General features: G+C 40.2%; 1 pseudogene; it reads right to left on the reverse strand.

The window, feature by feature from the left end:
• Window positions 1–8,484: 8,484 nt before the first annotated feature.
• Window positions 8,485–8,948, reverse strand: LOC124103213 (transmembrane protein 50A-like; annotated as a pseudogene).
• Between the last annotated feature and the right edge of the window lie 899 nt (window positions 8,949–9,847).

A 9,847-nucleotide genomic window follows, 5' to 3' on the forward strand; every position in this document is an offset into this window, starting at 1 on the left:
AGAGGGTGAGGTTTGCATTGGCCGGCATATTTATTCTGTTGATCTTGATGATGTCCCTCCTCATTCTCATATGTATGATGCAGTGTCAGGCAGAGGATGACATTAGAAGACCTTAATAAGTTGTATTAGGGGTATCTATAAGTTTTGGTTAAAAACATTTACATACATTGGTGGCAGGCACATGTCCAAACCAGGACACTTTTGAGAGCCACAGCACGTGTTATTGGCATGAGAACAGGCACAGACTGGGATATTACAGGCAAATAATAGTTTAACATTGACCCAAAATTCAGTAACCATTTGGACTTTTGGTTACACTAGGATATAAAATCTTTTAAGTTGGTGTTTGTCTTTTTGTGACTCCAAGTTCCCAGAAGCCTTGAATCAGGGCACAGGACAATGTCTCAGATGACACTTCCTAGCTTTTGTTTTTTTGAGTTTCCAAATCAGGGGGGACTTTAAGCAAGGCTGTCATGATTAACATGATGTTTCAGTCAGAACTGTCTAAAAGAAGGTAGGAGGGATTAGAAGTTTGTGAATTGGTAATTCAAGGAGCTTCAAGAGGTTTTTGCTTAAGTCATTCAGTTGTTTTGTATAAACAGATAAACAGCCCAGTTATCAGGGTATCATTTTGGGGGAGGGTCATATGATGATAATTCCCACACTTTCATTGCCCAGCACCCCCTAATTTGGAAGCCAGTTTACCCTTTTAACAATCCTTTTCTCTAATGGCATAGAATCAGGGTGGGGGGAAATTATTGTTTGCCTTTTTAACCATTTAGAACATTTGTTCTTTCATTGTGATCCACTGTCTCCCAGCAGCCTGAGAAATCTCTCTGAAAGTCACAGTAGCTAGACTTGTGTAAGCTTTTGGCGAAACCCTGAAGTGTTACTGCTTTCACTTCTAGTATGAAATGATAATTGACCTTTAAGTGCTGATAAGATGTAGACCAAGTATTTGTTTTTCATTTAAGGTGTTCCTTTTGTTTTACAAACCTTGGTAAATGCTTTTAGGGTTGTTTTTGCAGGTAGGCATTCAGAGTAATCATTTTCCATGATGATACAGGCCAGTAAATATTGCTCTAGTAGGCAATCAGAGCCTACAGCCTCTCAATAGGGAGACAAAGGAAGGGTCTTGATCATTACCATTGCTGTGTATGGATATATTTAAGATGCTTTTGAAGTTCTTGCGATCTCTAGACCCATTGTGATAGAAACTAGCAAGTGTGAGTATGTTAACCAAATTCTTTAGATTTTGTAATATTTATTGGATGCCTATATTACATTTTGATTCTATTTCTTGCAAGCTATGTGATTTTGGTCACGATTTGGCCTCTTGGAGATGTGAATTCACTAGTATCATGAAATGAGAAAGGTGACTAAGTGATCCATTAGGCTATGAAAATTCTGTCTTTATTACAGATGGGACCATAGAAGCCAGGGATCTGGAAGAGTTGCCATAGAGAACCAGAGCTAGGAAATGTCTTTGTAGAAGAAAGCATTGTATAATAATCGTGGTGACCATGTCATCTGACCCAAAGTTCAGATCCAGAGAATAAGAGGTGCATGTATTTTCAGAGCAATGATGGGACAAAACATCTTAAGAATCAGGACTGTCCCCAAAAATCTGCATACATAATTCTTACAAAAATGTGGACCATTCAAGTGGACAATGGAAGAGTAGCACGGTGCCCAATCTGTCACATTAGCTCCCAGAACAGAGTTTTCATTTGAAATAGAATTGAAACAGATGGCTATTGAGCTCCCTTCCTGTCCCTAAAATATAAATCCTAAAACTCTCCTGAAATAATGAAATTTTATTTAGAGTTGTCTAAATTCTTAATGCTGTCCAAGGAAGGTGTGTGTTCAACATAGGAGATGACAGTGAAGGACAGATAATGTCCAGATAAAGACACACTGAATCTTTTTCATTCTCCTTGCTAAAATTAGCCGAGAGTTTGACTAAATGAAAAGAATCTGTGTCATCAGATTTTGGTTTTGGAAATTCATCCCAGATTTTTTATGTCAACTGCTATCATAATTACAGACCAATGAGCTCATTAAGGGAGATTTGAGGGCAAAAAAATGAATGTGATCAATACAGTTATCCTTTATAACTCATGAATACCACTGAGGGAACCATAGGAACTACAAATGTCCCACAAAGTTCCAGCGTTCACCTTGTACTCTGGTCATGTGAAGCCCTTCACTTGGCATTGAAAAGTCATGTCTAAGTCCCATTATGACCTACCACTGTTGAGGGCCGCGCACCTTGGTGGCTGCGGCTCCTCCCGCGTCCTCCTCCGTGTCCCCGCCTTCCCTCGCGGTGGCTCGCCCTGTCTCCACCTCCCTCCAGGCCGTCTAGCCCGTCCCGGTGCCGTGAGCACGCGGGTCCGGGGATCCACGCTGCCCACGACGCTCCTCTGGGAGCCTGCTGAGGCGAGAGCGGGCCTGGTCCACAGGCGGAGGAGCAAGGAGCAAAACACTTGGAGGAGGCAAGATAGAGGGGCCGGGCTCCACCCGCTCAGCTGATTGGTTCCTCTGCAGTGAGGCTCATTGGGCTGTTTCCCTGCCCTTTCAGACCACGGAGCTGCTCATTGGGGGACTCTTTTGGCTCTGCCCGTGCGACCCAGCCAATCTGCCTCAAGAGCGGGGGAAAATTGAAAATGACCTGAGTTCTGGTTGAGTGTGCTGACTGGAAGTGCTGGAGGTGGCGGTTGGGCTCTCCAGTAATTCCTGGAGAGCTTGGTGGTGTGGCCTGGGTGCTAAAAATAAAGTTCGTTCCTGCTTGACAAGTGGCTGGTGAATTGTGCCCAGCCAGACTGCGGCACACCACTCCCCTCCTTGCAAGATTCTTCGCTATGGGATGTCATAGCCGTCATGATGCCATAGCACAACACATTACTCATGTATTTGTGGTGGTGCTGATGTAAAAAAAAAAAAAAAATCCAATGGCTGCTAGTCCATCAAAAATATGCAATTATGTAGACTATAAAATACTTAATAATAATAAATAACTGTTACTGGTTTACGTGTTTACTCTATTATTCTTTGTTACTTTTGAGTGTATTCTTTTTACTTCTAAAATAGCAGTTTACTGTGCAAACAGCCTGCTGTGTTATACCATTAGCAGTCTTGCCTATTTTGAATTTACTGAGTCTCTTGATTGCATTAAGAGGCAATGTCAAGTGACCAAAATCACATAGCAGTTGGATTTGTCGAAGTATACGCTGATGTTCTCACAAAGAGGAAATGGCCTAATGATGCATTTATTAGAACATATTCCTGTCATTAAACAATGCATAATTGTGTATCAGTTTTCATCATTTTGGTAGCTATGTTCTATGAAGTCACTGAATTGCTGACTACTGAACTGTTGCTCCTAGAGTGAATGGAGAGAAGTTAGGTGCCGTGGACCTCTGGCCACCTAGCTTCAACTGATTGATTGCTAACCCTGTTTTATGTGAGTTTTCATTTAAAGACATTATAATATACAATGATGATTCATTAACAGGAAACTCACAGCTAACAGAACTATAACTTGTGCTTGAACGATGCTTATCTAACATGTGCTCTCTCCATAAGAGATATTGCAGACTTCCTGTGCTGAGAACACTAGATGCACTTCAGCACTACTCCTAGAGGCCATTTACAACAGCAAAACCAAGAAAAAAACACAAAAATGTAAAAACATATGGTATTAAACCCACTGTGAAAAGGACGTGTACTGGTTGAGAGCTGAAATAGGAAGGCGGAGCCTTGCCTCATTCAGCTTTAGCTAGGAATGTGTTCTTTGGGTGATTCAATTTTTTTTTTTGGTTACTCTGTGTATCTGCAAATTATTGTGAAAGTACTGGAAATATTGATTTTTGGGCTCCAAATAAATTGTAGTGACTGGGTGACTTTGTAAATATGGAATCTGTGAATGAGAATTGACTACTAATTAAGGACTTACGGATTGTACCTACAAATTTACGCTTAATTAGGTGTTCCATGTTGCTAATAGAGAATTAAAATGAACAAAAAGAAACCAAATTTATTAATCATCCTCCAAATACTAGACACTAGGCCAGATACTTTCATATAATTTCTTTTTTTTTCTTTTTAATATTCATTCTTGCTGTTAAAAAAAAGAAATTCAGAAAGATTAAATAAGTGGACCAAATTCAGCTAATGTGTTTCAGAGCCAATATTTGCATCTCAAAGTCTGTCTCCTTAGCATGGACCATGGCATGGATATTCAGGTTATTTCTGTCACTTATCTTGTATACGTTTGGGTGCATAGTGGATAGAGGGGACAGAAGAAGATACCTGGGGATTAACAAAATTGTTAGAATCTCTGAGACTGACTTCTTCCAGAGAAAGAGAAAGTTAAATAAATTAAACGTGATAGTGTAAAGAGTATGCAAGGTAATCTTGGCCTGGGACCTGGAGGGCCTTTCCCGAGGCACAGCTGCAAAGAGAAGAAGAATAAAAAATTTTGATTTCCTGTAGGAATCCAAGGACAACCAAGGTCATTTTCTAAAGGGACTCTGGAGTAACCTCATGTGATGTCTCCCTGCTATACCTCTTCTGAGTTCTCCTCTTTCTCTGGAGCTTGATCTGGTCTTCTGATAACCCCTGGCAGGGTGGGCCTGAGGATAGAGAGTTAACTTTGCCACATTCTACATTTGTATGAAAGTGAGTCTTAACAGCTAAACTGTAAGGTTGCTGAAGGTGGGGATCATGTGTTACATTTTTGCAGCCTTTATGCTACCCAGCACAGTGTCAAGCACAGAGCAGATACTGTACTACATAAAACCAAGGTCGATTACTTTAATTTCTTGGTGGAGCTTTTATGACTGTGAAATAGATATGATTTGGAAGTGCATATCATCGATTTTCAAAAGTGAGGACATCGTGTTCTTTTGCCACCTCCTAACAGCCTGTCTCTTTCAGCACTCCTGAATTTGTGTTTTTCTCTTTCTGCCTCTCTGCCTTCTTCCCCTTACTGGTGTTGATTGTGTCTCTCTGCAATATCAAGTCCTCTTGTCAGCTGATACTGTCCTTGAACTGAACAAAACCCTCACAATCAGGCCATGAGTTGAGTCACTTACCTCTGTCTCCAGAGGAATTGATCTCCCCTGACAAGGTTTTGTCTGGTTTTAGTGGTGCAGTTAGTGACAGCCCATGCATGTAGCAGCGTGTGACCCAGCTCCTTGCCGCAAACTGTGTAGTCGTCAGAACTGTCACATAGTCAGAACAAGTTAATTCCACGCCAGCAGAAGGGCAGACTGTAATAATACAGGGCCTCTAGAGAGAGTGCTGTCAGGCACAGTCTAGCTTCAGACACCCAGCTGCTGTGTTCCGTGGGCAGATGCAAGCTGACAGGCAGCATGCTATTCCCAGGACCTGGGTGGAAATAGGCTAGGTGATTTTCTCTAAGATCTGGGGTGCTCTTGGTATTGCCAGCTGTAGTCTGGGGAAAGAGACCATTTGAAGCTTTTAAAAGCCCTATCTTTTCATGGCACAGGCAGAGAACTACTCTTGACCCTTCTCCTTTGTCAGTTCTTGTTTTCCTCATTGTAGTTAATGAGAATGATTATCAGGTAGATGCATATTTGTAGGTTTCCCTGGAGATGGTAGCTGATGAGCTATTGGTCTCATTAAGGAGCAATTTTGCACTATGCTCTTTAAGAAATCCTTGATTTCTGATATAATGGGAGACAGGTATGTGTTTCTTAGAGCTAGGAGAATTCAGAGTTCACCCAGTGGAGGAAAAGAGAGCAACTGTTGTTGTGTGTAGGGTTTTTCTGCAAAGCAGGGATGTTGGGATATAAAAAAATATGCTGACAAATATATAATATAGGGACTCTAGAAGCTCAACACTACTTGAGAACAAAATGTGGCAACTAAATTAAGTTAATTGGGAAGATTTATACTAAGGCTGGAGTCACATTGCTTTTTAGATTAGGGGTTGTATATAGTCAGCTTGACATGGCTATCACTATCTTGAGTCACAACTGCCATGATTGTCCCAGAGTAAGTCTAGTCAGTTTTTCTGCAGGGTTTTCCAGTTAACTATAAACAGACAAAACCATGAAAGTGATATGTAGAATTTTACAACCAGACCCTGGCACCAGGACTGTGTCTAACTGATATTAGCTTAACATAAACCAGCTATGTTCTGGCTAGAATGAAGTTACTATTGTCCTAATCATTATTTACCTCCCTCCTTATTTTTTTTTTGTCCTTTTGAGTTGCTGTAGTTTTCTCCTAAAGTGATTTTAGGAATTGCTGAGCAAAGAGGAGTCTTTTTCAGAAATGAAGGCTTTTCTTATTGAAGATCTAATGCCAGATTTATTGACTCAACTGAGTGCCTACTGAATGGACCAATTCAGTGAGGACACATTTGTGAAATCCCAATGGAGTTAAATGGGTTAGTCTGGTGAATTAAGTGTGTGGACACATCATATTCTGTTGTTCCTACTGATTGTTTTCTAAAAGGGAAGAGAGATGTTCTAAAAGAAATTATCTGTATAATTGTGAAAGAACTAAGCAAATCAACATAAATGCTGGGTTATTTTCCTAAAAACAAACCTGACCACATTACATATTGTAATATTGCACGAAGCACCATCAAGGCTTTCTTCGAATGTCAAACTACTGATCCTTTAAGATTTAGAACAAAAGTTCTCTCTTACATGAAGCATTTCCTACATCCTTTGGGAGAAGACTTGGGGCTTTGAAAACGTGTGTTTATATACCTTTTAGTGTATTTGTTGGGCAACATTTAAATATGCTTCCTGACATTTCCATCTTTCCCACTAAACTGTGACTGATTGAGGTTAGGAGCCATGTATTATTTGTCATTTTCTTTGCAGTGCCTAGAAAATGTCTAGCACAAAACAGATGCTAAATCAATGGTTGAAGGCTGCATGAAAGATACTCTCTGATGAGCTCTGGTAAGAGAAAAAAAAACTTGTGAGCAGATGAAAAGTGGAACTTAATTGGGGGAAATTAAATAGGGTTGATGTTCACAATAACATGTACGAATGTAATGGAATGAACCCTTAAGAATACTGTCAAGATTGAGTTCAGACATTTGAAGAATGCTATAAGCAATTAAAAAGTTAAAAAGGACTCTTGTAAACTATGATTAATGCAATGATTAGGGCAGGTGGCATAAGGTTAGCACATGGCAAAGAGCTAACAGATCTACAGGAACACGCCTTTGGGTTCTCCACTGAGCTACAAAGATCCACATGGTCAAGGGGAAAAACAGGATTATAAAACAGAGCTTGTCTGCTTTCAGTGAATTTAAGTCTCTGGGGCCAGAAGAGAGATAATCCAAGTTTTTGAAATGGATAAATGATTGGAAGAAGTCATAGTCTTTGGATGGGTCCTTCTTATTTTCTGCTCTTCATATCTAAGAAGAGTTTTTTTTTCCCTTCCATTTCTGTAGCTACTATAGCCAGTCTCTATGTCCCAGTGTGTCCCCATTTCCCAGATTCCTGAATAGCTGAAATCTTTTCTTGCCCCTAGAGTTTTCTTTATCCAAGTAGTCTCTGAACACAAGCCAAAGTGAGGAGGATCTGATCATGTCACTCCAATGTCAAAACCAGTCAAGGCTTTTGCATCTCACCCTTCCTGTGGCTGTTTGACCTGATACATCAGCCTCTCCAGCAGTCACTCTTACCCCTCTCCTTCCACCTTCGTATGCTTTCTAGCTCAGCTGGACTCCTTCCAATCTTTCATACATGCAACGCATCCTTTCTTTGTTGAGCTTTTGACTCTGTTGTGTTAATTAATTTTAAAAAAATGTATCCACTGAGCCAGGCTCTGTGTTAAAAATCAGGTCGATATAAAGAACAACCCCCGGACCCCGCCGAAACAATCCTGATTTTTATGGGGAAAGATGGCCATTAATCAAATAACCATTAAATAACCAAATAAATGATAGCATAACAAGGATAAGAAGAAATAAGGTGCTACAAGAGTTCATGACCTTGAAAACTATGTAAAAAAATTATACCTGGTGTATTAGTCACCTTTTTTCTTTCTTTTTCTAGTTTTTAAAAGCAAGAAAATGTTTATATATTTTTTTAAAGATTTGAAAAAGCTATAAAGTTAAATAACCACATTAAGTCTTCAGAGCAATTTCATTGCAGTTTTGGACCTCAAATCAAACAAATTCTCATATTCATAAATCCGTAATTTCTTTTGTAATTTACTTTGACTTTTACTATGATAAATCAGACTATGATAAAACCTGACAGAAGATGTTCATGTGAAACAGTTTTCTTTAGCATTATATTAGTTAGTCCTTGCAGTAGATTTTGTTGATATTGCTCTTTACATAGGGCGTTTTCATGATCTTAGCATTATACAATTTGAAACTGAGACTACACTCAGAAATAAGTTTAGGTAATGGCATTACAAAATATTGGGACCGGACAGTAAAAAACCCATGCAGAGCTGTGTGCTGCAGGGAATCTGGTGCCTTCACTGCCATAAGTCTTTTGTGTGACCCAACTTAAGAACCAGTCCTCCAAAAAAGATAAAAGGATTCTGGAAAAACACAGCAATTCCAGGATATACCATTGATCTTTCTTTAGCAACATAACCTCCAAAAAGAATCCACATAGATGCCATCTGAGATCAAAAGGAGAACATGAAACCTATGAATAGCCAAATGTGAGTACTGTTTGATCCAGAACAGAGTTCACTGTAACTGCCATCCTTGACTTGTCCACTAATCATTAGGAAGGCTGTGGTTGCTATCGCACCGCAGGCACAGTATGAATGATTGAACTCTTCCATAGTGGGGAAAATAACAGGTGGTGCATCTATGATAATCAACTGGCCTGTGAAAAACAACATCAGCAGCAATGGAAATAGTAGTTCATTATTATCCACCACCCCAAATCAATGCATTCTGAGCATCTCAAACCTTCCAGAAATCCATTTTTTTTAGGTCAGTATAGCCTTGTGGGTGCAGTAGGTCTGGAGCCCAGGGTCACTCTGTGCTAGGTGGCCTCACTTTCTCCAACTTTCAGCCAAGAAAAGAAAATAGCCACAGGCTGTCAGATGCCCAGATGTAGCTAGCAGCTGTATTAGTCACCTTCTCATCGCTGTGACCCAAATACCTGACAAGGACTATAGAGGAAGAAACAATTATTTTAACTCGTGATTTCAGAGGTTTGGTCTGTGGTCAGCCCACTTCATTATCTTGGGTACACGGTGAGGCTGAACATCATGGCAGAAGGGCATGGTAGAGGAGTGCTACTTCATTTATGGAGGCCAGAAAGCAGAGGGAAAGGGGTAGTAGGGATGATGGACCCTTCCAGGGAATGCCCCCGGTGACCCAGCTCCTCCAGCTGTTCCCCAGTTGCCTATGATGACTATCCATCTAGTCCATTCAAACTAGAATGGACTGATGAGGTTACAGCTATCAGTCTAATTATTTCACCTGCAGTAACACAAAAGCTTTTGGGGATACCTCATATCTAAACCATAACACCTGCCCAAGTGATAAGGATGAATAGGCATTAACTAGATGAAGAAGAAAGAAGAAGGAAAGGTATTCCCAACATACATACAGAACAAGATTTGCAAAGCCCTGTTTAATGAGGGGACCTGATAATAATGATGAACTGAAAGGAAGTTAGTGTGTCCAGAGTGGATAGGCAGGGTTGAGTCAGATCATGCCAGAACCTTGTTGGCTATGATAAGGAAGGTTTGTCTCTGTGTTTAAGAAAGTTGAGAGTCACTAGCTCATTTTAAGCAAGGGAAGCAGGATTAAATATTTTGAAGATTATTTTGTCTGTGGCTGGAATTGGCAAAAGAAGACCCCAAAGGAAAGTAT

Source organism: Marmota monax, unplaced genomic scaffold (assembly GCF_021218885.2).
Source record: "Marmota monax isolate L192 unplaced genomic scaffold, Marmota_monax_Labrador192_F-V1.1 WCK01_AAM20220418_F8-fsc00172, whole genome shotgun sequence".
Lineage (NCBI taxonomy): Eukaryota > Metazoa > Chordata > Mammalia > Rodentia > Sciuridae > Marmota > Marmota monax.